This window comes from Lacerta agilis, chromosome 2 (assembly GCF_009819535.1).
Source record: "Lacerta agilis isolate rLacAgi1 chromosome 2, rLacAgi1.pri, whole genome shotgun sequence".
NCBI classification, from domain to species: Eukaryota; Metazoa; Chordata; class Lepidosauria; order Squamata; family Lacertidae; genus Lacerta; species Lacerta agilis.
The window spans coordinates 120,327,465-120,348,671 of NC_046313.1; the positions used below are offsets into that span (position 1 = coordinate 120,327,465).

The following is a 21,207-nucleotide window of genomic DNA, read 5'->3' on the forward strand; positions in this document are numbered from 1 at the left end:
GCTTCTTAAGGGGGATCCTGCACAGTGATTTGTTGTTGTTGTTCAGTCGTGTCCGACTCTTCGTGAGCCCATGGACCAGAGCACGCCAGGCACGCCTATCCTTCACTGCCTCTCGCAGTTTGGCCAAACTCATGTTAGTAGCTTCGAGAATACTGTCCAACCATCTCATCCTCTGTCGTCCCCTTCTCCTTGTGCCCTCCATCTTTCCCAACATCAGGGTCTTTTCCAGGGAGTCTTCTCTTCTCATGAGGTGGCCATGAGTACTGGAGCCTCAACTTCAGGATCTGTCCTTCTAGTGAGCACTCAGGGCCGATTTCCTTGAGAATGGATAGGTTTGATCTTCTTGCAGTCCATGGGACTCTCAAGAGTCTCCTCCAGCACCATAATTCAAAAGTGATCAGCCTTCTTTATGGTCCAGCTCTCACTTCCGTACATTACTACTGGGAAAACCATAGCTTTAACTATACGGACCTTTGTTGGCAAGGTGATGTCTTTGCTTTTTAAGATGCTGTCTAGGTTTGTCATTGCTTTTCTCCCAAGAAGCAGGCGTCTTCTAATTTCGTGACTGCTGTCACCATCTGCAGTGATCATGGAACCCAAGAAAGTGAAATCTCTCTCTCACTGCCTCCATTTCTTCCCCTTCTATTTGCCAGGAGGTGATGGGACCAGTGGCCATGATCTTAGTTTTTTTGATGTTGAGCTTCAGACCATATTTTGCGCTTTCCTCTTTCACCCTCATTAAAAGGTTCTTCAATTCCTCCTCACTTTCTGCCATCAAGGTTGTATCATCAGCATATCTGAGGTTGTTGATATTTTTTCCGGCAATCTTAATTCCGGTTTGGGATTCATCCAGCCCAGCCTTTCGCATGATGAATTCTGCATATAAGTTAAATAAGCAGGGAGACAATATACAGCCTTGTCGTACTCCTTTCCCAATTTTGAACCAATCAGTTATTCCATATCCAGTTCTAACTGTAGCACAGTGATTGGCTAGCTGTTAAACGGAGTGACTTTGGACTGACCTGGCATTGCTCCAAACTGGGAAAAGGAGTCCCCCTCCCTTATTATGGCTCTGGGAGCCCAGTATATGTTGCTTGGTGGTGGAAATGTTAAGAAAGTGGTGTGTGTGTGCTCCTGCTTTTAACCGTCAATTAAGGTTTGTCACTGGAAGATCCAAGACTTTGGCCACCTCCTGAGAAGAGAAGACTCCCTGGAAAAGACCCTGATGTCGGGAAAGATGGAGAGCACAAGGAGAAGGGGACTGACGAGATGGCTGGACAGTGTTCTCGAAGCTACCAAGATGAGTCTGACCAAACTGCAGGAGGCAGTGGAAGACAGGAGTGCCTGGCGTCCTCTGGTCCATGGGGTCACGAAGAGTCGGACACGACTAAATGTCTCAACAACAAACAAAAACAGGGTTTTTTTACCTCCCCCCTGAAAAAACTCAACAACTTTGACCCGAACCACCACAAAATGGGGCTTCCTCCTTCCTAAAAAAAGCTGAACCCCCCCCCCCAAAAAAAACAGGTAGATCACTGCCAGTTTTTAACACTGTGAGTAGATCGCAGTCTCTTGGGAGTTGGCCACCCCTGGCTATTGTAACTGGGGACACCCTCCGCCACGGCCCTGCCTCCCCCACGTTGGGAAATGGGTGTAAAAAGGACCGGATCCCCATCCTCCCCCCGGCAATGGATTAAAAGAGATGAAGGGGTGATGTAACCTTCGTGGCCCGAATGACTTTTTCGGAGATGGGGGGAGAGAGTCTTTTTCCCTGCTGTCTCCGGGGATCGAACCTGGGACCTCAGGAAAGAAACAGGTATAACGGAGCTGGTTTGGAAGGAGGAGAATTCGTGTGTTCTCAGGGGGGGGGGCGTCACTCATTCCTCCCCCTTGGTCAGTGAGCTCCGCTTCCTAGAGAGGCAGGATGGTTTGGAGGGGGGAGCCAAAGTTGGAGGGGGGAGGGGCTTCCATCCACATTCCCAGAAAAGGAGCAGGTCTGTAGAGGAGGAGGAAAAAGAGGTGCAATTTTTTTTTATGGGGGGAGATTTGGGGTGTGGGGAGGGGGAGCAGGATGCGCTTCACCCTGAATCTGCAAACAGGGCAGCTGGGAAGACAGGGCATAATTTGAGTGGGGGGGGGGGAGTAAGGAAAGTAGCGGAGTGCTTCCCCCTCCCCCTTCTTTCTGTGGATCAGTCGAGGGGGGAGGGGCTGATTCAGGCTCTGCTGGGATAAAGGAGCCCCTCCCTCAGAGGGGGCGCCTCCTTGGAGAGCCCCCAGCCCTTTGCATTGCAGGAAAGGGAGAGAAAGGGGGCACAACCACCCCCAACAACAATTCACTTCCTGGGCCCGATCCATGCAATCCAGCTTTAAACCGGAGACCCTCCATTCGCAGGGTTTGGATTGCGAGATCTCCTTTGCAGCGCCCCATCCGCTTGAGAGTCAAGAGATGCTCAGCTGCCCTGCCCCCCCCACGCGTCTTTGCGGGAATGGAAATGGGAGGCCCCCCAAGGAGGTCCCAGCAAGGACCCCCATCCCCAAGTAGTTCCGCGCCCCGCTGCGAGTCCCGGGTTCCCCCTGGCAGGGATCCCTGGGGCGCCGCGATCCTGGCTCCGCGCCGCGTTGTGCCTTGGTGGGTCGCCTTTGTGTGGAGAATCGGAGAGAGGGAGTCCATGGAAGGGTTAAAGGAGGCGAGAGAGGCCTGGATAGGGACCCCCCTCCCGCCTCTCCCCCCTCCCTGCTCATCTGGCGAGGCCCCTCCGGGTGGAGAGGTGGTCGCGATTGTGAGAGATCCCTGAAGAGGAGGCCCGATCCACCCACCCTCTCCTCCCTTGAAGCTCAGTCCTTGCCCTGCCATAAGTCCCACCTCAGCTGCTGCATGGGGCGCTGGGGGTGTCCAGCCATTGGGGGAAAGAGGAAAGGGAGGGAGCCCACTCCATTATTTCCGCCCCTTTTTGTATTAGGAACTACAGTCCCTCCCACGTTCCTGTGTTTCTGTGGAGAAGCATCTCAAGCAGGCATCCCCAAACTGCGTCCCTCCAGATGTTTTGGTCTACAACTCCCATGATCCCTAGCTAACAGGACCAGTGGTCAGAGATGATGGGAATTGTAGTGCAAAACATCTGGAGGGCCGAAGTTTGGGGATGCCTGATCTAAAGGGTTCCTACCCAGAGATACCTGTGCCCAACTCCTCCTCTCCATTCAACCTGGTTTCCATTATTCCCACTATATCAGATCTCTTAAATCTGTGGGATCTCAGGGATTGGGAAGATTGCTATTGAAATGGGTGGGTTTTTTCTCCCCAACAGCTGGCATTGTTGTTATTGTTATTGTTGTTTATTTCTTGAATCTAATAGTCGAGTTCTCTTCCCCAGGGTAGCCCAAAGTGACTTACAACCAATTGTTGTTGCTATAGGTAGGTACCTGTGTTGGTCTGCCGTAGTCGAAACAAAAATAAAAAAATTCCTTCCAGTAGCACCTTAGAGACCAACTAAGTTTGTTCTTGGTATGAGCTTTCAGGTATCTGAGGAAGTATGCATGCACATGAAAGCTTCCTCCACTGCTCCCCACACAAAAGGTGTGTTTGGGTGAAATCCCAAAAGATGTCTGGCTCCTATTCCAAAGAGGTCCAGTTGATGATATTCCAGAAGAAAGTGTAGCTAAGATTCTAATACACAATTGTGGCTGAGAAAAACAGCCAGGGAATATGAAACTGATTTGAAGAATGGTTTCTTCTTTACACTCAGGCGGAAACATCACTGGTTTCACTTCCTTTCTCCAGTCATCTTCTTTCTTTCCACAATCAGTGTTCTTCACCTTTAATAATCACTTTTTCAGTGTCGCACATATTTTTGAGATCTTCAGATTAATAGTGTTATACAGAAGTACTGTAATAATAATAATAATATTTATTATTTGTACCCCGCCCATCTGGCTGGATTTCCCCAGCCACTCTGGGCGGCTTCCAACAGAAATCAAATACAACAATATCAAACATTAAAAACTTCCCTAAAAAGGGCTGCCTTCAGGTTTTTTCTGAATGTCAGGTAGTTGTTTATTTCCCTGACCTGTGACGGGAGGGCGTTCCACAGGGCGGGCGCCACTACCGAGAAGGCCCTCTGCCTGGTTCCCTGTAGCTTTGCTTCTTGCAATGAGGGAACCGACAGAAGGCCCTCAGCGCTGGATCTCAGTGTCCGGGCTGAATGATGGGGGTGGAGACGCTCCTTCAGGTATACAGGACCGAGGCCGTTTAGGGCTTTAAAGGTCAGCACCAACACTTTGAATTGTGCTCGGAAACGTACTGGGAGCCAATGCAGATCTCTGTTTTCTGAGGACAGGGTGTGGGTGGGTGTGGGGGACTCCCTGGTCCTGAATGGGGTAACTGTGCCCCTGAAGGACCAGATGCACAGCCTGGGAGACATTTTGGACTGACAGCTGTCCATGGAGGTGCAGGTTAATTCTGTGTCCAGGGTGGCTGTTTACCAGCTCTATCTGGTATGCAGAATGAGACCCTACCTGCCCACAGACTATCTCGCCAGAATGGTGCATGCTCTGGTTATCTCCCACTTGGACTACTGCAATGTGCTCTACGTGGGGCTACCTTTGAAGGTGACCCGGAAACTGCAATTAATCCAGAATGCGGCAGCTGGACTGGTGACTGGGAGTGGCCGCCGGGACCACATAACACCGGTCCTGAGAGATCTACATTGGCTCCCAGTACGTTTCCGAGCACAATTCAAAGTGTTGGTGCTGACCTTGAAAGCCCAAGGAGCATCTCCACCCCCATCATTCATCCCGGACACTGAGGTCCAGCGCCGAAGGCCTTCTGGCGGTTCCTTCACTGCAAGAAGTAAAGCTAAAGGGAACCAGGCAGAGGGCAATCTCAGTAGTGGCGCCCACCCTATAGAACGCCCTCTTTAGGGAAGGCACCCCTGTTTAGGGAAGTTTTTAATCTGTGACATTTTAATGTATTTTAATATTTGTTGGAAGCCGCCCAGAGTAACAGGTACAAATAATAAATTTAATAATAATAATAAATATAATAATAATAAATTCTCAGAGCAGAGATAGTATATCCAGAAGCCGTTGGCCACCCACTGCAAATGAGGAAGAACTGTGAGAGAGGCCTGGACAGGAAATCTCCACCAAGATAGGCCAATGTCAGGAGACGGGTGCAAGGTCACGCTCCAGCTGCTTTCCTTCTGCATCTCCAGCTCTCGCCTTGCAATAATTCAAGGCCGAGAGTTGGAGATCCAACCCAAAAAATATTCTCCTACCTGAGCAGTCTTTCAACCGACCACAAGTACCAAGCCTTGTCACTAGACTTATATATGGGTCTCCAAAAATGGTGAGTCTGGACCTCCTGAGGCCAAAGGGACTGTGCAGGTGATTAATAAACATCTAAAGGAAGGGGACAAAATGGGGCCCAAGGGGTGGAGGATTATCGTGCAGAGGATGAAGAACTTCATGGTGAATTTAGGACCCTGATGAATAGTGGGCAGGTTCATGGACATAGAGCAGCTCCCTTTCCTGTGAGAAACCTCTTTATTTAAAAAGTAAATCCCACAGTTCAAATTATGGCTAATAGGTTAAAAATAGTCCTAAATAAATTGATCCATAAAGACCAAACAGGTTTTCTACCCCGACGCCAGATGAAGAATAATGTAAGAACTATTGTGGACATAATTGAATATTTGGAGATGAAAATAGATAAAAAGGCAACATTAATATTTGTAGATGCTGAAAAGGCGTTCGACAATTTGTCATGGCAATATATGAAAGAAAACCTGGAGAAAATGGAGGTGGGAGAGAAATTTTTGAAAGGAATCAATGCAATTTATGGGGATCAATCTGCGAAACTAATTATTAATAATACATTATCTGAAACATTTAATATAACAAAGGGCACAAGACAAGGGTGCCCCCTCTCCCCACTTTTGTTTATAACGGTTTTGGAAATATTAATAAATAACTTAAGAGCGATACCTATGATCAAGGGTATCAGAATTGGCAAGAAAGAATTTAAATTGAATGCCTTTGCCGATGACCTGGTGGTCACCCTAGAAGATCCACAAGAAACTTTAGGAGAAATGTTAAAGGAGGTGGAGGAATTTGGAAAATTAGCTGGGCTTAAATTAAATAGAGGAATGACTAAGATGTTGATAAAAAATATTAGTAAAAATCAAAGTGAAGAATTGCAAAAAAGATATGGAATTGCAGTGGTTAAACAAATAAAATACCTGGGTATTAACTTGATATCTAAAAATATAAATTAATTTAATGATAATTATATGTTATTGTGGAAAGAAATTAAAAGGGATCTAGATATTTGGGGAGACTGAAGTTGTCATTATGGGGGCGAATATCAGCCATAAAAATGAATGTTTTACCCAAAATTTTATTCTGTTTCAAAATGTTGCCAGTGATTAAAGGAACAACACAATTTAAGGATTGGCAAAAAAAATCTATCCAAATTTGTATGGCAAGGAAAACCACCAAGAATAAAACATAAACTGCTGGTAGATAGGAAGGAGAGAGGTGGTTTTGGGTTGCCGGATTAAAATTTTTTATTATGAGGCATCTTGTTTGATATGGATAAAAGAATGGATTGTATTAAAATATATGGATATATTGGATTTAAAGGGATTCAACAATAGATATGGGTGGCATTCCTATTTGTGGCAGGATAAAGTGAAGGTTCATAAAGACTTTCTCACACATGTAATAAGAAAACCAATCTATAAAGTATGGCAAAGATATAAAAATCTGTTAGAAAGAAAGACTCCAAGGTGGTTGTCCCCAGCAGAATTTTAAGAGTGAAAAAAACAAATATGGAAAATAATGAATTACTTATGATGAATTAATAGTAGATTCGGAGAAAGGCTGGAAGATAAAATCTTATGAACAAGTGGCAAAAAGATTGACAGGTTGGATACAATACCACCAGGGATACGATCTATTTAACGAAGATAAAAGAAATTGTGGTTTTGAAAATTGTAAATCAAAATTTCAAGTGGAAATATTGGAAGGAAAAGGAAAACTTTTATCAAAAATGTACACTATTTGTTTAGAATGGTACACTAAAGATGAGATGGAGAAAGAAGTAATGATAAAATGGGCTGTGGATCTGGACATAATATCCAATTTGATATGTGGCATAAATTATGAAACCAAACTATTAGATTTACGGCCTGTACAGCTTTAAAGGGAAAATATGAAAATGATATGCCGTTGGTATATGACCCCAACCTAAGCTAGCGAAAATGTATAGAACAGGTAATAAGAAATGTTGGAAATGTAAGATAAAAGATGGAGATTTCTATCATATGCGGTGGGATGTGAGAAGGTCAAGATATTTGGGAGTTGATATATAATGAACTAAAAAAAAATATTACAATACACATTTCCAAAATTACCAGAAGCTTTCCTGTTGGGGTTAGTGGGAAAGGAAATCCTGAGGAATGACCAGAGATTATTCTTATATGCAAGCACTGCAGCCAGAATCTTATTAGCACAAAAATGGAAAACAGCAGATTTACCAACGATCGAGGAATGGAGAATAAAATTATTAGAATATGTAGAATTTGCAAAATTAACCGGGAGAATAAGGAACCAAAACGATTCAAAGAGTTCAATCAGATTGGAGTAATTTTTTGAGTATTAAAAAAATTATTGTACAAATATGAAAAGACAGACAGGTATGGATATTACACTTGCAATGTAACAGTGAAATACACAACAGATAGTAATTTTAATTTGTAAAAAGGAAATATGAATTTAGAAAAGCGGAAGAATGATGAGAAGGTATAAAACCAGGAGGGAAAAGGAGGGAAGTCACAATACACGGCGGATTATATGTATGTATATTTGAGTTATGGATATCTTTTAAGTGTTTTTTGTTTTGTTATGTTATGTTATGTTATGTTAAAAGCAAAATAAAATTATATTTAAAAAGAGAGAGAGAGAATGTACGAGATGTTAAAATAAGAGCAGGTGCTAATTGATGTGTGTAATATTCCTTTGTTCTCTTCCTAGAAAACAAATAGGATGTCCTCTCCCACCTCCCTGTCGAAAGCAGACAATGGAGAAGGCAGTCAGAATTCTCGTGGGCCAAGTCCAATGGGAATAAGGAAGAAACCATTTAAATGCATGGAGTGTGGGAAAGGTTTGGTTGGAGTTCAAACCTTCGTATACATAAACTCACTCACACAGGGGAGAAACCATATAAATGTAAGGAGTGTGGAAAGAGCTGCAGTCAGATTGGACACCTTAGGAATTCATCAACGGATTCACACAGGGGAAAAACCATTTAATGTACTGAGTGTGGAAAGAGCTTCAAAGAGAGTGGAAAACTTAGAAGTCATCAATGGATTCACACAGGCGAGAAACCATTTACATGCATGGAATGTGGGAAGAGCTTCAGACGGAGTCGAGAACTTAGAATTCATCAATGGACTCACACAGGGAAAAACCATTTAAATGCATGGAGTGTGGAAAGGGCTTCACTGAGAGTGGAGGACTAAAAAAACATCAATGACTCACACGGTGGAGAAACCATTTAAATGCATGGAATGTGGGAAAGAGCTTTATTGATGGTAGAGCACTGGGAATCCATCATCAAACTCACACTGGGGAAAAACCATTTAAATGTCTGGAGTATGGAAAGAGCTTAACTTACAGGGATCACTGAGAAAACGCCAACGGACTCAAACTGGGGGAGAAAACCATTTAAATGCATGGAATGTGGGAAGAGCTTTATTGATAGTAAAACACTTAGAATCCATCATCGGACTCACACAGGGAAAAAACCTTTGAATGTATGGACATGTGGGAAAGAGCTTCACCTACAGTGGATCACTAAGTCAACACCCAACGGACTCACACGGGGGAGAAACCATTAAATGCATGGAGTGTGGAAAGAGATTCAACGACAGTGGAACACTTAGAATCCATCATCAAACTCACACAGGGGAGAAACCATTTAAATGCATGGAATGTGGGAAGAGCTTCAGTCGGAGTGGATCCCTGAATTCACATAATCAACTCACATAGCTGAGAACCATTTAAATGTATGGATTGTGAAAGAGCTTCCGTCATAGTGGAACACTAAAAAAACATCAATGGACCTCACACAGGGGAGAAACCATTTAAATGCATGGAATGTGGAAAGAGCTTCATTGAAGGTTCAGCACTTAGTATCCATCATCAAATTCACACCGGGGGAAAACCATTTCAATGTAAGGAGTGTGGAAGAGCTTCACTTACAATGCATCACTAAGAAGACATCATCAAACTCACACAGGGGAGAAACCATTTAAATGCATAGAGTGCGGAAAGAGCTTCATTGAGTTTGGAAATCTTAGAAGACATCAAAAGACTCACTCAGGTACCAGTAGATAAATGTATGGCATGTGGAAGGGAAAACCAGTTACTTATATGGGGTGTACGTACAGTTTGATTCCTGATGTTCTTACAAAACATCAATGGACTCACAAGGAGCTGAAGCTTTAAGAGTTGAAACTCAACAATCTACCAACAAAGTGAAAAAGCATAAATGGTTTGAATTGAAGGAGTGCGGGAAGTGTTTCAATTACTTTATATTCAACTGCTCTTCTTCATTCAGATACTACCTGCGTTTGTACATGTTTACAATAATTATTTAAATATGCAACAAAATGTTCCCACTCCTTAATATCTGCCTATTCTTGATTGTTTTTTTATAGTTAAATTTGCCAATTCAACACTTTCCATCACTTATAACTGCCGCTCGCTTGATGAAGGGTAGCTCTGTATTGATTTTGCCATTTTTGTGCATAAAGTACTCTCGCTGCTGTCGTTCATCTGTCTTCTTGGAACATCAAACCCTGTAATCCCTAAAATAAATGCTTATGTTTTCTACAGGAGAATCACCTTAGGAAATTTCCCACCTCGTTATAATTCATCTCCCAAAAGCACCTAACCGATTTACATGTCCAGCACATATGGAGAAAAGTACCTTCTGCTTCTTTACATTTCCAACATATATATCTGTCTGCACTTTACTTAGTGTCAGATACTATGTATAAATCATTTTCTTAAAATTTTATTTCAAAGCCTAACACACTGAAATTTACATTCGAGTTGCTTAGTTTTCCGCATGCTTCCATCTCTAGACCAATGGATCATAGATTTAACCATTTTGTCTTTAGTTTGCTATTCTAAGAGCATCTTACAACCTTGGAAATGATTCCCCCCCCCGTTCTCTAGTAACTCTTTTTCAGAGTCAGAACTTTGCTTAATAACTCCACACTTCTTATCTTGTTTTAAGACTTCAGTCACTTGATAGTGTTGCAACCATTGAGTGTCCTGTCCTAATCTTTAATATGTCTTCTACTTCTTAAACATTACACCCCTCTTCTGTTCAGCTTCTTCTGTGAGATTGCTTCTATGGCTGAAAGCCACAAAGGTGTTTTCCTTTCCAACAAATCCTTAACATTTCCCAATCTATATATGTAAAAATGTAAACTGTCCATGTCCATTGGTTTCCACTTTTCACAGCGATTAAATTGGACAGAACGCCACATGCCTCTATGGGAGTGTTCCTGGCTACATGGGGTTATACAAATGTCACAGCTGCGCAAGGTAAAACCACCTCAAAACTCAGCCAGCAGACCCTGCCGGGCCATGCTGGGAAAGAACCAACAGGTGGAGGTAGCGAAACATCATTGCAACCAAATCTCAGGAAGAACATTCAACAATAAATGATCAAGAAAGACAAAGAATTGCACAAAAACGTGCCGATGGAGCAGAAGAACAATGTACAGCCAGATGTGAAATGAACGGTTGCGAAAACAACAAATGTGTTTGCAAACTTCACAACTATGTCGTTCCAAACATAGAAAGTCTGTCACACGACGAAAACAAATAGGAAATTTAATTCAACAACAACAACAACCTACTCTGCAACTACCCAATTACACACACCTTGGATTTCATTACAACCCTAATGATGATTACAGCTTACACAAACATGTTCACATTGGGACAATGACTGACATGTGCGCTTATTGCAACGCTATGGAATTTAAAGGAGAAACAACAGGAATGTGCTGTGCCGCTGGAAAAATCATACTGCCACAACTTGGAATAACTCCAGAACCATTAATAACGTTACTTGCTGGATATACCAACATTTCCTAGCTAACATCAGAAAATATAACTAATGCTTGCAAATGACGTCCTTTGGCGCTGACATTATAACAGCTCAATTCATGCCAACATTCAAAGTAAAAGGACGAATCTATCACAAAGTAGGCTCCCTTCTTCCCTTTCCAGATGGACAACATAAATTCCTACGAATGTACTTCATTGGTGATGTCAATGAGGCAATCAACAAATCTCAAGGACAATCTTTGAAATTCTGTGAATTAGGTGTGTCAGTTCCTACCAATAATATTTTTTCTCCTTCCACCATCACTTTCACTGCAAGAGTCCCAGTTAGAATCATATATAGTTCCACCCCTCTTTTCTTTGTTTTATCTGAATTCCTGTCATAGTCCTTTATTAACCAACAATCATTTTTGTTTCCTTCAAGCAAAAAAATTTTTTGTCTTGTGAAAATATGTGAAATTTTATTTCATTTTGTATTGTTGTTCAAACCATTCACATTCCATGAAAACAATTTAAAATCCATCATTGAATCCTTTAAACAGTTTTAAGTCCCCTTTCCCCTTATCAGCTATCTCCCTACTTCAGCTCTTCTACTGGTGCATCTCCCAGCTCTTTTTATATATTTCCCCCAGAATGCCTCTGCTTTTATTGGCCCTTGCCATCTTTGCTTCTTCCCTATGTACATAAAAGAATTCCCTTCCGGGAATTCCCAACTAGATGAAATTGAATTCTTCTTGAGCGTATCAGCCAGAAATTTATAGCTGGTGTTTTTGTGTGTGTGTGTGTGTGTTTGTGTTTGCAATCTTGAGAGTATCCCTTTAGTATTGTAATCAGTTGACCATCAATTTGTAAGTTTTTCTGGTAGTGTGTTTGGAGTGCTTGATCTTGAGTTTCATAAATCAATCAATTTTTATAGCTTTTCAACGCTTTGCAGAGTGCTCCAACATTCCGGTCACCCCAGAGCCTTACAGGGGGGGGCTATACTCACAATCTCCCTCCCACCCTTGTGGCACCTGATCTGCTGCAGACAGTGTATGGTAGGCGACCGAACTCTGATGCGACAACCTGGAAGTCCCAGAGCGATGCATCAGTTAGAATGGGATGCTAACGAAACAATTACAGACTCTCACAGGGGAATCACTATCAGGAATCATAAGACAGAGAAAACAGTAGGAGAACACTTCAATCTCCCAGGACTTTCTATACAAGATCTCAAAGTAGCTGTCTTGTTACAAAGGAATTTAAGAAATAGACAGGAAAGAGAAGTTGCTGAATTGCAACTCATTACCAAACTTAGCTACTAACATGAGTTTGGCCAAACTGTGGGAGGCAGTGAAAGATAGGGGTGCCTGGCGTGCTCTGGTTCATGGGGTCACAAAGAGTCTTACATGACTGAATGACTGAAGAACAATACCAAACTTAAAACCACGGAGAGACCTGGTCTGAATAGAGACATTGGATTCTTATCATTATACATGACAAAGCTTTTTTTAACCTTCTCACCCCTTGCTTTTTCCTGTATGACCAATTGCAGTCATCAAAAGTCATCAACAGGTTTCCACACCTATCAGCCAACCACCCATTCCCACCACCCTTCTGAGAAATACTCCTCCCTACCCTCTCACTATTTATTATTATTATTTTTTTTTCTCACAGGGGAGAAACTATTTAGATGTATGGAGTGTTTGATGTATTTCTCTCAGAGTTCACTCTTTATTTCACACCAATAAACACATAATGGGAAATCAGTCTTAAGCGCATGGAGTGTATGAGAAGTTCTAGAATTTTAAATAAAGTTGTATAGACAGGTCTTTAAAGAAATGAAGGTAATGTCTCACAAGTATAATAGGAGATAAAATATAATGGTGGATAGGGAAGGGGTGAATCTGGAGTGCTGGGCTGAGTGATGATGGGCTGAGAGTCAGCTGATTTTTGGTCCTTGGTGGAGAGAGTTGGAAATGTTAGGAGTTGTGGTAGTTTAGGAGCAAGGTGGGTGGGATTAGTACTATAGGAACAGCATCATAACTCCCATGGATGTAATTGCAATAAAGGAACAACGAAGACACAAAAAAACTAAAAGCATCTTGTATGTTCTGCTAATATCCAAACCCTCCTATATTGTTTATATTTTATACTAATAGTTTTTATTAGTTTTTTATTAATAATAATAATAATGATTCAATATAAGCCACATAAATACAATTGTTTTATTGATTGTAGTTTTGAAATTATTTCTGTTTAATTTTTATACGCTGATATTATTATTCTACACTATTCTAATGATTGTTGAATGTTACTTTATTTAATGTAGATTGCTTATTTTAAAGCTATGTTGCATTATAACATTTTTGTATTGCATTAGATTGTTAGAAAATGTGCATTCTTTGTTTCTTCAGCTTGTAAACTGCCTTGAGGATTGTAAGATAGAAAGACGGAATACAAATTAAAAGTGATGATACCAAAACATAATACAATTTAAAAAGCCAATTATTCCATTCCAAATTAAACATTTTTGGATGACTTCCCATGCTGTGGTCTTGGGGAGATGCTGTTGTTGTTGTTTCTTCTCCTGCTTCTATTCTTTTGTAATTCAAATAGTTCAGTTCCAATGTTCCTTTATCTTCGCAGCCACTGACGTAGCGACTTGGTTTGTATTTAGCTATTCCATATCTTTCAATTTGTCAGAGGGGTTTATATCTTGCGGGTTAAACCACAGAGCCTAGGGCTTGCTGATCAGGAGCTCGGAGGTTCGAATCCCTGCAACGGGGTGAGCTCCCGTTGCTCTGTCCTAGCTCCTGCCTACCTAGCAGTTCGAACGCAAGTCAAAGTGCAAGTGGATAAATAGGTACCACTCCGACGGGAAGTAAACGGTGTTTCTGTGCGCTGCTCTGGTTTGCCAGAAGCGGCTTTGTCTTGCTGGCCACGTGACCCGGAAACTGTACGCCGGCTCCCTCGGACAGTAACGCGAGATGAGTGCAGCAACCCTAGAGTCGGACACGACTGGATCTAAAGGTCATTGGTCCTTATATCTTGTAACGTTATATCCATTATTTCCGGTATCCCCCCTCCCACTCTGAGAAATTAATTCTTGTTGCACAATCGACCCCGCCATCTTTCATTGGCGTTTTGCCTTCCTCCGGGCTGACTTCCAGTTTTCCATTACTAATTACCATCCATATTATATTCCATTAGGAAATATTTTTCTTTCTTCAGTGAAGGCTTGCCACATCGTAAAACAACGTAGTGCATGTATAGAGAAAGAACAAAGGCTGCTAGGGTTTCATGCTCCCCGATGCTGATCTTATGATTGGTATATTTCACACGCCTGGGTGAGTGGAGCGTGAGAAAGGAAGACTGTTTTATCTCTCTTCCAGTGTCAGACTACTTTCACTTTTACGTCATTCTGTTTTGTTCTCGGAGCTGATGAGAACAGATGCCATTATGCATTTGTCTGTAAATATTATGTAAATACAATTTTTTCGTAAAATCTTTCCAGTAACACTAGTTTGTTCTTGGTATGAGCTTTCGTGTGCATGCACATCTGAAGAAGCGTGCATGCACACGAAAGCTCATACCAAGAACACACTTAGTTGGTCTCTAAGGTGCTACTAGAAGGAATTTAAAAAAAAAAAATTATTTTGTTTTGACTATGGCAGACCAACACGGCTACCTACCTGTAACTGGTATTATGTAAATAAATAGTAGTTTAGAACTACGATGCCTCTTTCTTTTGCCATGTTAAGCCAGAAGGTTGTTCAGTCGTTCAGTCGTGTCCGCCTCTTCGTGACCCCATGGACCAGAGCACGCCAGGCACCCCTATCCTCCACTGCCTCTCACAGTTTGGCCAAACTCATGCCAGTCGCTTCGAGAACACTGTCCAACCATCTCATCCTCTGTCGTCCCCTTCTCCTTGTGCCCTCCATCTTTCCCAACATCAGGGTCTTTTGCTGTCACAGATGGTTTCCACATGTTTAGTCAGAATCTCCTTTCTTGCAACTTGGAGCTATTGGCTTCAGTCATACCCCACAGCCTAAAATAGAGTTATCTTTCTTTGTTGCTGCATCACCCAGTGGAGTCATGATAAGCTTGTGGTCCACCAAGACCCCTCGATCCTTTTCCCATATACTGCTAGTGAGCCAGGTGTCCCCCATCCTCTATTTGTGCAGGTGGTCCTTCCTGCCTAAGTGCAGACCTGACATTTGTCCCTGGTGAAATTCACTTTGTTACTGTCTTCAAAGGGGCAGTGGGGAGAAGGGGGAAAGGAAGGGGGAGAGGAGAGCCCCCCTGGATCTGGAGGTCACCAGCCCATGGAGAGGAGGGGCGGAGGAAGACCTCTCTGTTAGGAATGGGGAAAAACATTGAATTTCAATCTTGCCTTTGAACCGACGCTGTCCTCCAAGCAGCTCACATGAAATAAGGAAACACACACACACACACTTATTTTCTGTATATATAGTGGCAAGGGATAACACCATTGAGGGTTGTCCTAGGTTCCTGTTCCAAGCCGCAAACGCGCATCACAACTCCTGCCTCCCCCACGTTGGGAAATGGTTGCTGTGAAAAGGACCGGATCTCCATAATCCCCCGGCAAGGGATTAAAAGAGATGAAGGGGGAATGTAACCTTCGTGCCCCGGAGGACTTTTTGAGAGGGGTGTGTGTGTGTTTTTTTCCCTGCCGTCTCCTGGAATCGAACCTGGGACCTTCTCAGGAAAGAAACAGGATAACGGAGCTGCTTTGGAAGGAGGAGAATTTGTGTTTTCTGGGGGGAGGGGGAGGCGTCACTCATTCCTCCCCCTGGGTCAGTGAGCTCCGCTTCCTAGAGAGGCAGGAAGGGGGGAGAGGGGCCTCCATCCACATTCCCGGAAGAGGAGCAGGTCTGCGTTGGAGGAGGAGGACAAACAGGTACAAAATATATGAGATGGTTGGACAGTGTTCTCGAAGCGACTGGCATGAGTTTGGCCAAACTGCGGGAGGCAGTGAAGGATAGGCGTGCCTGGCGTGCTCTGGTCCATGGGGTCACGAAGAGTCGGACACGACTGAACGACTGAACAACAACAACAACATATATATGGCGGGGGGACATTTGGGGTTGGGGGGCAGAGAAGGATGCGCTTTTCCTCCCCCTGAATTTGCAAACAGGGCAGCTGGGGAGGGAGGGCAGGATTTGGGGCGGGGTGGGGGGGGTGAAAGGAAAATAGGGACGTGCTCCCCCTCCCCCTTCTTTCTGTGGATCAGTCGAGCAGGGGAGGGGCTGATTCAGGCGCTGCTGGGATAAAGGAGCCCCTCCCCCCCCCAGAGGGAAAGGAAATCGGAATAGACTAGCCAGGGGGCAGAGACTCCCCCCACAACAACTGACTTCCTGGGCCTCGATCCATGCAATCCGGGTGCAGATCGGGGACCCTCCATTCCCAGCGTTCGCATTGCAAGCCCCACCCCCCGAAAAACCAGCCTCCCTGCCTTTTACTATGGGAAATGCAGCGGGGTGGGGGTGCAGGGGGGGGCCTTTCTGCAGAGGGAGCGCAAGGAGATGCTCAGCTCCCCTGCCCCCCCCTTGGGCGCCTTTGAGGGAATGGAAATGGGTGGCCCGCCAAGGGGGTCCCCGTGAGGACCCCCATCTCCAAGCAGGGCTGGGGCTTGAACCGAGGCCTCCATTCCGCGCCCCTCTGGGTGTTCTGGCAGGAATCCCTAGGGCGATCCTGGCTCCGCCTGGGTTGGTGGGTCCCTTTTGTCTAGAGCGGGGGGGGGGGGCAGATTTAATGAAGGGAATATGCATGAGGGCCCACCAAAGTTGTCGACCTTTTTTAGAATGCAGAGAGAATAGATCCCCAAAACTGACTTTGTACATGCCTGGTCTAGAGAGAAGGAGTCCATGGAAGTGTTAATGGAGGCGAGAGAGGCCTGGATAGAGACCCCCCTCCCTCCCCCCCTGCTCATCTGGTGAGGCCCCTCTGGTTGGAGAGGTGGGCTTCATTGGGAGACATTTGGTGGGCAGGATGAAGGGTGAGCTGGCCAGAGGAACCTCTGGGCGAAGGGGAGACTTGGGGGGTGGGGGGCAGAGGAAGTTGGGGGGCTGAGGGAGGAAGTGAAGCATCCCTGGGGGAGGGATCAAAGCCAGCATTGGCAGGAGATGGAGGGAGGGAGGGAGGGAGGGAGATGGAGGTAGAGGGAGAGAGAGAGAGAGAGAGAGAGAGAGAGGCTGCCTTGATCCATAAATCTGCCATGACTTAAAGTCGACCAGGGAGAGATCCCTGAACAGGAGGCCCGATCCACCCTCTCCTCCCTTGAAGCTCAGTCCTTGCCCACACTTAAGTCCCAGATCAGAGGCTGCAGGGGGGGGCTGTTATAGTGAGTCCAACCATTGTCTGTCTTGTCAAATACAGTCTCTCGCACATGCCTGTCTTTCTGTGGAGAAACATCTGAAGGGTTCCTACCCAGAGATACCTGTGCCCAACTCCTTCTCTCCATTCCACCTGGTTTCCATTGTTACGGAAATTACCGGGGTAGAGGCTGCTCAGCTCCCGGTCCTACGGAGGAAGCCCGTGGTTCGCTGCGGAGGTAATGGAGACCAGTCGGAGATTGGAGCAAAAGCAAAGGAGTTTATTGTGCAACAAGGTTCAGGAGGATCCGGACCCCGAACAAAGGGTGTCGTGGACTTTTAAAACTTCCCACAATTGCCCAGGATACATAGTGAAATACATCATAAAAACGTCAGAGAAGGGAGGGGGAGAGAGGAGGTTCTAGCAGAATTTACATACAGGTAAACAAGTTTTACATATCAGGAAGGGTGGCAGGAACCGGTGAATGGATTTTGGGTGGGTACAATATACATTCAGAGTTTCCACTGGGAGAGGACAATAGGAAACTCCTGAGAGGATGTCTGCTACCATGGCAACTGATCGGAGGGTGCTTGGGTGGATTACCGGGATGGGTGCATTTCCTCTTGCACCTGGATGACTACGTGATCTCTCGCTTAAAGGATTATGAAAGTCACTGAGATGGAGGTCAGAAAATTATACAGTATCAGAATAATAACCTTCTGATGATCGGAGGATGGCGGGGACCGAGGGGCTAGAAAGGTTATCTCCTAAGGAGTAGATAGACACCAGAATCGAGCAAATCGGACCTTGCGTTCCGGAGATATTGATTTTTATACTAATAAACGTTTTTAGCTGTCAAACAGGCCACCCAGAGTCCAAATTGTCCAGTTGCTACATTGTAACAAGTTATAATTAATAGCCTCCCTTGCTGGATACATTTTAGTTTCAGTTCCATTGTTCTCGCAGCAGGGAGCCTGTCAATACCCACTTAGCGTGCAGTCAAGCGTGAAGGTGTTGAGTACATCACAGTAGCTGAGCTGAACGTTCCATTTTGCAGGCTGGGCTGAATGCATGCTTCTGATTGGTGGACTTGCCGTTCATTGAGAAAATGGAGGATACAAGGAACGTTTGACAGGAGCGCTTCTCAGAGGCTTTTCGGGGCGCATATTGGGACTTTAGAGGGAACCCTTTATCGCGAGGGTTTATGTGGGTGCTTGTGCAACTAGTGTGAAGGGGAATGGCAGGAACAGGGGGGAAAGGGATGCCCCGCTCATCGTCGGGGGGGTAGAAAGGAGTGCAGCTTTACAGTCCCGCACTCGCTGGCAAGAAGACCTCGCGGAGGGCTGCGTGGAGGGGAAGGTGACGGCTGGAACTTTTCCCTATCACCATTATCCCCACTACAGTGGTACCTCTGCATGCGAACGGGATCCATTCTGGAGTCTGTTCGCATCATGAGCTGTCCGCATCCCGAGCGCTACATCTGTGCATGTGTGCGACACAATTCGGCGCTTCTGCACATGCGCGTGACATCGTTTGATGCATCTGCGCATGCGCGAACCGCCGAACCTGGAAGTAACCCATTCCATTACTTCCGGGTTCGGCACATTCATAACCTGCGCCGTTCACAACCTGCAGCGAACGCAACGCAAGGTACAACTGTATATCAGTTCTCACGTCTGTGGGATTTAAGGGATTGGGAAGATTGCTATGGAAATGGGCGGGGTTCCCCCCCAAACAGCATGTGTTATTGTTATGTGGATTTGTAGCCAGTGGTACATCCGGCCCAATCTGCATCATTGTACCCAAACTTTTCAGAATTACTAACAGCTGGCAACCTCAATTTACAATTCATTGTGCCCTTCAAATCCCGTACCCCCTTTTTCACACCCGCACAGTCCTATTCAGTGGGGGCATTTACCTTCCTACTAAGAATTCCCAAAGCATTAGCTAAATCAGGTCTGCAAGTGGTAAGACATCAGGTCTACAAGTGTCAGACATCAGCATAGCTGGAGCTCTCTTGTTCTTCACCATTGGAAGGTAGTTCTGGAACATGCCCACTGTCTCACTCTTTTCCTTGATGAAATATGCAACACGATACTTCGAGAAATCATCAAGAAATGTTAGTATGTACCAGTTCTTCCCCAGTGAGGGAACATTCATAGGTCCACTGCAGACTGTGTCAAGCACTTTGGTGCTTCTCTGCTCTGTGCAAGGAGGAAATGAAGGTTTTACAGCTATCTGAGTAACACAGTTTATGCACTTTGTTGGTGCTGTGTTGCTCTTTGTTACCTGCAGTCCCCTTGCAAGTTCTCCTTTCTGTAGGTCCTGAATGGCGTTGGTGTCCCTGTGTCCCAGCCTTCTATGCAACAGCTCCAGGTCCGCCACATCTTTCTGCTTTGTGCGTGACACCTTAGCACTGATACTCTGAGAGATCAACCTCATATATGCCATTTATTAGATTGGCTTGAACATACACCTCACCATTCTTAGTCAAATTACATTTTCCATTCCCAAATGTGATCTGGAAACCTTTGCTGTCCAAACTGGGCACACTAAGCATGTTACTTTTTTTTAAATAAGAATTTTATTGGTTTTTTACAAAACAAAGAACAATAAAACACATACAACAACACAAACACAACAATCAAAACATAATGAAAAACAAATACAAACCACCACTAAAACACCAATAATTCTTTTTCTTGTTTAAAACAAAACAAAAAATTTCTTGTTCGAATCTTTACTGGGTGACTTCCCCCGTTTTCTCTCCTTTGGTTCCACTTCTAATTTACTTTAATAACCTCTCATTTCCAAAATTCAAAACATTCCGAAAAACAAAAAATCTAAACATACTTCTTAGCATTTATATTACTTCAAACTAACCTATTATTTCTTATCTCACATCATACATCTTATTTCACTTAAACTGCTGCTGATAAATTTTTTTTGCATATCTCTTCACTAATTCAAAATCTTAAAATCTTAACGCACTGACTTCAGGTTACCATTATAAGCCATCCTAATTATATTTAAGATATTTCACCCTATCCCTTTTCTAACCATTTTCCTTCACCATCTCGGGGTTTCCCCCAGACAGTTCTCCATCTCCCTCCAACACCATTGTCCAGAATGTCGCCTTTTTCTGTAAATCCATCAGTCCAGACGCAGTCCACAAATGTCCTTGCAGGGATCTTAAGGGTGTACAAATCATCACCTTCCAGCATCTCCATTTCAAAGTTCCGATCATCTTCTGACTGTAAATTCACAAATCTTCTTCCCATCATTTCTGGGCTCTCACCCCAGAAATTGGATATAAATTGTTTTCTAGTCCTGGGTCTCTCACCCCAACAGGATTTTTCATCTTCTCGGAGTTGCATGGACACTATACTTTGCTTTTCAAAAATTCCCTTAAGTTCTCTTCCAAAGTTTTCTTCCAGATTAACAAGATTCTCAAGAGTCTTTCCTGTAGGGTATAACTTTTCCTCGACATCCTGGTTCAACAGATTTAATTTCTGATTTAGCAGTTCTAAGTTCAAAAGGATAGTCCTTTGTTCATGGGTCAGTCCTGAGTCTAGAGCCAGTTTAAAAACGAAACCAAGCATGGTAGAAGTAGGCATAGGGTGTCAGGTTTCAGTATTTTTCCATCTTTAACAATAAGTTTCAGCAGCCATTTTCCCTGGAGTCAGGGTGAAAAGATTGCATTCCAACCACTTCAAAAAGAGATATTTCCACAACTTTAGCACC

At 44.2% G+C, this 21,207-nt stretch overlaps 1 long non-coding RNA gene across 1 annotated transcript; it reads left to right on the plus strand.

The window, feature by feature from the left end:
- Positions 1–1,980: 1,980 nt before the first annotated feature.
- On the plus strand, positions 1,981–8,268 carry LOC117042283. The gene is made up of 2 exons (XR_004426068.1): positions 1,981–2,019; positions 8,032–8,268. It is a non-coding gene; the product is annotated as an uncharacterized LOC117042283 (long non-coding RNA).
- Positions 8,269–21,207: the final 12,939 nt, after the last annotated feature.